The sequence below is a fragment of the Heloderma suspectum genome, chromosome 7, assembly GCF_057233095.1.
Source record: "Heloderma suspectum isolate Gila_16-S chromosome 7, 16-S_ref, whole genome shotgun sequence".
NCBI classification, from domain to species: Eukaryota; Metazoa; Chordata; class Lepidosauria; order Squamata; family Helodermatidae; genus Heloderma; species Heloderma suspectum.
In genome coordinates this window covers 97,438,607-97,445,045 of record NC_139464.1, presented here as the reverse complement: position 1 = coordinate 97,445,045, position 6,439 = coordinate 97,438,607, and positions in this window count along the sequence as shown.

Sequence of the window (6,439 nt, the reverse complement as noted above, 5' to 3'; positions counted from 1 at the left end):
CTTGCGAATGGTGGCCGTGTATGCGGCCGCCATTTGGTTCATCACTATAGCCATGATAAGCTACATAAATACTTATGTTTATAAGGGTGTACGAAACCCCGCTTACCTGGCTCCACCGGGTTCCGCAGGTGGGGGGAGGCACTCTGTCCCTCCCCCCGGACTCCTCGCCAGGAGGGAGGCACTCTGCACCTCCCCCCAGAATCCTGACCGGCTGGCTCCACTCCGTGGCCAACCCGCAGAGCCGCCGGCCGGCTCCGGCCACCCGCAGCCAGACATCTGGCTGCTGGGCAGCCCTGCAAGGACGCAAATGGCGGCTGTCATAGCCACCGTCATTTGCGTCCCTGTAGTGAGCCGTGATAGGCTATGTAAATATTTACATAGCCTATCATGGCAGGGGGGAAAAAACCCCAGTGTACGCAAATGGCGGCTACTGCCATTTGCATACTCTGGGGTTCCCCCCCCCACTGCTGTGATAGGCTATGTAAATACTTACATAGCCTATCACGGCCTCCGCAGGGATGCAAATGGCATCCCTGCATTAGCCGTGATAGGCTACATAAGTATTTACATAGCCTATCATGGCTGAAGGAGGAAGCGAATGGCGGCCACAGGATGGCCGCCATTCGCACAGCAGCGCGGACGGGAGCAGGTAAGTGCTCCGTTTCGCATGCCTTTTGTGAGGTGGGGGCGGCGGGCACTTTATCCCGTGCACCTTTCGTGGGTTGGGGGGTGGGGGCTTTGTTCCGCGATGGTTTATGGGGGGCCGAATGCACTGGCATTCGGCCTCACTGAGATCCGTTGCGGAATTCTCTGACATCCCTACAAGTTACAAAGCGTATCATGGCTAATGCAAGGATGCCATTTGAATCCCTGTGGAAGCCGTGATAGACTGCCTAAGTACTTACGTAGCCTATCAGGGCAAAAACAAGGGAACGCAAATGGCGGCTGCCGTAGCCGCCATTTGCGTTTGCTGGGTTTTTTTTTTTGCCATGATAGGCTATGTAAATATTTACATAGCCTATCACAGCAAAATACAGGGACGCAAATGACGGCAGCTACAGCAGCCGTCATTTGCGTCCCTACAGGCTGCCCAGCGGCCGGATGTCCAGCTGTGGGCTGCCCTGGCCAGTGGCTCCACAGAATCTCCATGGAGCGGAGCCGGCCAGAGATAATTTTGTGGGGAGGGACGGAGCAGCTCCCCCCCCCATGAATGTCACCCTTCAAAAAGGTAAGTGACTTTCATACATCCCTACTGGAAGTAGGGATGTCAGAGAATTCCGTGACGGATCTCGGTGAGGCCGAACGCCAGTGCATTCGGCCCCCCGAAATCCATTGCGGAACGAAGCCCCTGCCCCCCCACCCCATGAAAGTCCACGCCACCCCCACCCTACAAAAGGAGCGTGAAATGGAGCACTTACCTGCTCCCGTCTGCGCTGCTTTGCGAATGGCGGCCGTCTTGCAGCTGCCATTCACTTCCTCCTCTTCATAGCCGTGATAGGCTACGTAAGTATTTACATACCTGCGGCAGCCATGATAGGCTATGTAAGTATTTATATAGCCTATCACGGCGGGGGGGGGGGGAACCCAGCGTATGCAAATGGTGGTGGCTACCGCCATTTGCGTACACTGGGTATTTTTCCCCCCTGCCATGATAGGCTACGTATTTACATAGCCTATCACGGCGGGGGGGGGGAACCCAGCGTATGCAAATGGTGGTGGCTACCGCCATTTGCGTACACTGGGTATTTTTCCCCCCTGCCATGATAGGCTACGTATTTACATAGCCTATCACGGCGGGGGGGGGGGAACCCAGCGTACGCAAATGGTGGTGGCTACTGCCATTTGCGTACACTGGGTATTTTTCCCCCCTGCCATGATAGGCTATGTATTTACATAGCCTATCACGGCGGGGGGGAGACCCAGCGTACACAAATGGTGGTGGCTACCATCATTTGTGTATGCTGGGGTTTTTCCCCCTGCCATGATAGGCTACATAAATATTTACGTAGCCTATCATGGCTCAATACAGGGACAGAAATGGCGGTGGCTATGACAGCCGCCATTTGTGTCCTTGCAGGGTTTCCCAGTAGCTGGATGTCTGGCTGCGTGTGGCCGGAGCTGGCCGGCGGCTCTGTGGCTTGGCCGCGGAGTGGAGCGGAGCTGGCCAGGCAGGATTCCGGGGGGAGGGACGGAGCGCCTTCCTCCCACCGCAGATGCCCCTGCACAGAGCCAGGTAAGGGATTCGTACATCCCTAACTGGAAGCGCAAGTGGACACTGCAGCTCAGAGTGTCTTTTACCAGCTTCAGCTGGTTTGCCAGCTACGGGCTCTTCTGGACATGGATAGCTTGGCCTTTATTAGCACAGGTCTTAGTAATAGGGATGTCAGAGAATTCCGCCATGGATCTCGGAGAGGCGGAATGCCAGTGCATTCCATCCCCTGAACTCTGTGGCGGAACGGCCTGCCCCCCCGCCCCCCCACAGATCCCCCACGGGACGAGACTTACCTGGGGCGGATGTTCCGGGTGGCGGCAGCTGCAGGAGCTGGTCTTCCAACCGGCTGCCACTGCTGCCATTTGCAGTCTTGTAAAAACAAAACAAAAGACGACGTGATAGGCTACGTAAAGATTTACATAGCCTATCATGGCTGGGTTTAAAAACAAACAAACCGCATATGCAAATGGCAGTGGCTACGGCCGCCGCCATTTGGGTTCCTTATTTTTGGCCATCTTAGTCTACGTAAATATTTACATAGACTATGATGGCAGAAATAAAGGGGAACACAAATAGCGTAGTGGGCGCTACTTGTGTCCCTTTTTGATTCGCCGTTTTAACCTACATAAATATTTACGTAGGCTAAAACGGTGAATCAAAAAGGGATGCAAATAGCTCCCGCTACGCTATTTGCGTTCCCCTTCATTTTTGCCGTCATAGTCTACATAAATATTTACGTAGATTAAGACGGTAAAAAGAAGGAACGCAAATGGCGACGGCCGTAGCCGCCTCCATTTGTGTACGCGGTTTTGTTTTGTTTTTAATCCCACCCAACCATGATAGGCCACGTAAAGATTTACGTAGCCTATCACGTCTTTTTTTTCTTTTTTTAAAAACCTAGCCATGATAGGCTACGTAAATCTTTACGTAGCCTATCACATCTTTCTTTTTTTTTTACACAAGCCTGGAAATGGTGGCGGTGGCCGCCTGTCAAAAGACCGGCAGCTGCCGCCGCCGGAGCCACCGCCAGAGCCACCGCCGGAGCCGCCGCCGGAGCCACCACCACCCGGAAGATCCGCCCCAGGTGAATCTCATCCCGGGGGGGATCTGCGGGGGGCCAGGGGGGTGGCAGGCCGTTCCGCCGTGGAATTCGGGGGGCCGAATGCACTGGCATTTGGCCTCACCAAGATCCGTGGCGGAATTCTCTGACATCCCTACATGGGCCAGATTTCTGCTGCTGGCTCCAACACCTTGTGGAATATGACAACTATGGTGAGGGCAAAAACAAAACACGCATGCCAATTTGTTGCTGATTGGGGGGGCAAACTGCTATAGACCACCACAATGGCCAAAATTAGTTTGAAAACAAGCTAAATTTGGCTGTTGTATCATTTCATAGTGGTTAGTTGATATTTTTTTGGCAGCAAATGGGGGTGGGGTTGCCACTGCAAATTTTGTCAACACAGTGGTGGTAGGTTGCAAGGGCCTAACTAGTCCTGAATTGTCTATGGTTATCATGGCTGTTTGCTTGAGATTGCGTGTTTGAAGTTGTTTTAGATATATGTTATCTTGTGCACATTGTCTATTCATGGTGTGTGTGTTTTTAAATGTAAATGGCTTTTAATCTCTGTATACTATACTTTTAATGTTTTTAACCTTTGTAAACCACTCAGAGAGCTTTGGTTATTGGGTGGTATAGAAATGTGAACCTCCCTCGTCCTCCAGCATTTTGTTCACAAAGTGGCCAAGCTGCTGCCTGTGGGAAGCCCACAAGTAGTTAGGGGTGTATGAACCCCACTCACCATTCCACCTGGGGGTCCGTGGGGGGGAGGCAATCTGTCCCTCCCCCTGGAATCCTCCCTGGCTGGCTCCACTCCGCGGCGAGTCCGTGGAGCTGCCGGCCAGGCCTGTCCAGAGCCGGACTTCCGACCACTGCAAGTCTGTGTCCGCAAATGACGTCCGACTATGCTGACGCCATTTGCGTCCCTGCTCTGTTCTTGAAAGGCTATGTAAATATTTACGTAGCCTATCATGGCAAAGAGCAGGGACACAAATGGTGTTCGCTATGTCGGATGCTGTCAGGGTGGATACTGAGCCCATAGAGCCCCAGAGTAGTTTAGATTCTGAGGAGGACCAACCACCCATGGGAGAGGACCTCACTCATCTCTCACAGGCACAGCAGCAGGGAGAGATTCCTCCTGCCTGCATTCCTGAGAGAGATAGTGACCCTAGCAGTGAGAGAGCGGGGGATGGGATCTTGCTGGACTCTCAGCTGAGACGGAGGGAGAGGCGCCTGTTGGAGGGTGCCGAAAGGCGGCGCTCTGCCCGCCTGGCACTAAAACAACTATCTCGTCCCATGGATCCCTGGGTAAGGGGGAGGACCTCTCCCTAGCCCATAAGTTCAGAGTTTTCCTGCTTTCCTCTTCAAACGGGGACCAACTGCCTTACCCGGACCTTAGGCTACTCTGCTAACTACCCCAGTGCATTTCCTTGCTTAGTCGCTGGTGATTAGCATCTGAAAGAGTCATTAAGTTGTAAAGGAATAAAGCCTTAGAAAGAATCCCTTTCATCTGTGTTGTGAGTGGGCTATTGGAGGGGACTTAAAGAGGCACCTAGGGTGCTCCTGAAAGATGCCATTTGCGGACACAAACCGGCAGCGGACGTGGCTGCGGACTCAGCAGACAGACCCAGACCTGGCCATGGCGAACTTCGCGGGGTGGCAGAGGTAAGGGGTCCGTTCCACCACGGACTCCAAGGGGGGAGCAGATTCTAAAGAATCCAGCCTCATTGGAGTCTGTGGCAGAATTCTCCACCATACCTACAAGTAGTACCTGAGTGCAATAGCTTCCTCTCACTCATGTTTATGAGCAACTGGTGTACATAGGCATACTTCCTCTGATACCGGAGTTAGGGATGGCACAGGCACCCGATTCAGTCCAGGAATCTGGTAGAACTGCCCCTGCCCATATCCCTGAGCCCCACTTGCTGAGCTTCTGCCCATGCTTGCCCCTTGCCCGTGCTCAGTGAATGGCCTGCACTCACCCCAGTGGCCTCTTGGAGCTTTGTGGACTCTTTTTTTGATAAATACAATGGTGATCGCAAAAATGTGTATATTTGAGCACACGCAAAAATGCTCCTTTTGCGAATGTGTATATCCATGTATGTGTGAAAATGAGTATTTTTCAAAAAATGCACATTTTTGCACACACACAAATATGCACCTTCACAAAAATGTGTATTTCACACATAAAAATATGTGCATTCGCAAAATGAGCATTTTCGCACATACAAAGACATGCACATTTTTGCGACCGCCATTTTATTTTTCGAAAAAAAAGGCAACCGCAGAGCTCGATGAGGCCACTGGGGTGAATGCAGTCTGCTTGCTGAGTGTGGTCTGGGGACCATTGAGCAGGGGCAGGGGCAGGGTGGACGTCCAGAGAACCTGGACAGGGTGAGTTCCCACATCCCTAACTGGAGGTAGTATATACTAGGGCTGTGCATGGACTGCCTGATCGGACCTGAAGGCCGCTTCAGAGCTTTCAAGGAGGACCTGATTTGTCTCAGGCTGGATCGTCCCCTGCCCTTGCTTTGGCCTATGGCCTTCGTCCCCCCCTCCAACATGCCACCCAGCCCCCAGCTCCTTACCTGGGGCCTTGTTCTGTAAGGGCCCGCACCAGCACAAGGGGGCCCACAGCCAGGGGACCTGCTGCCAGGACTGCCAGGGGAGCCACTACCAGCACTGCTGGGGGGCCAGCACCGTCACTGGTGCCACCAAGGGAGCTGCTGCCACTGCCAGCTCCCAGGCCCTCTGGACGCATGCCAGAGCCATCTTGTTGCTCGGGGGGGGGGAGCCATTTTAAAATGGCGACTCCCTGTGTTCTGGAAATAAAATTTAAAAATAGCTCCCCCACTCCAGAGCAACAAGAAGGCTGCCAGCATGTATTCAGATGACCCAGATAAGGAGCTGGGGTCTGGGTGGAAGTCGTGGCGGCATGGCAGCTGGGCTTCCAGATCACCCCGAAGTGCTTCAGAGTGACCTGCTTCACTTCAGACCACTTTGGGCCCCCTCTGATTTGCCTCAGAGGTGGCCCGAAGAGCCTCGTTCTGACTTGGAGCTTGGGCTTCAGGCCAAAGCAGTGCACAGCCCTAGTATATAGCCATCATGATTAGTAGCCAGCAATTACCTCCTTCTCCATGAATTTGTCTAATCCCCTTTTAAAGCCA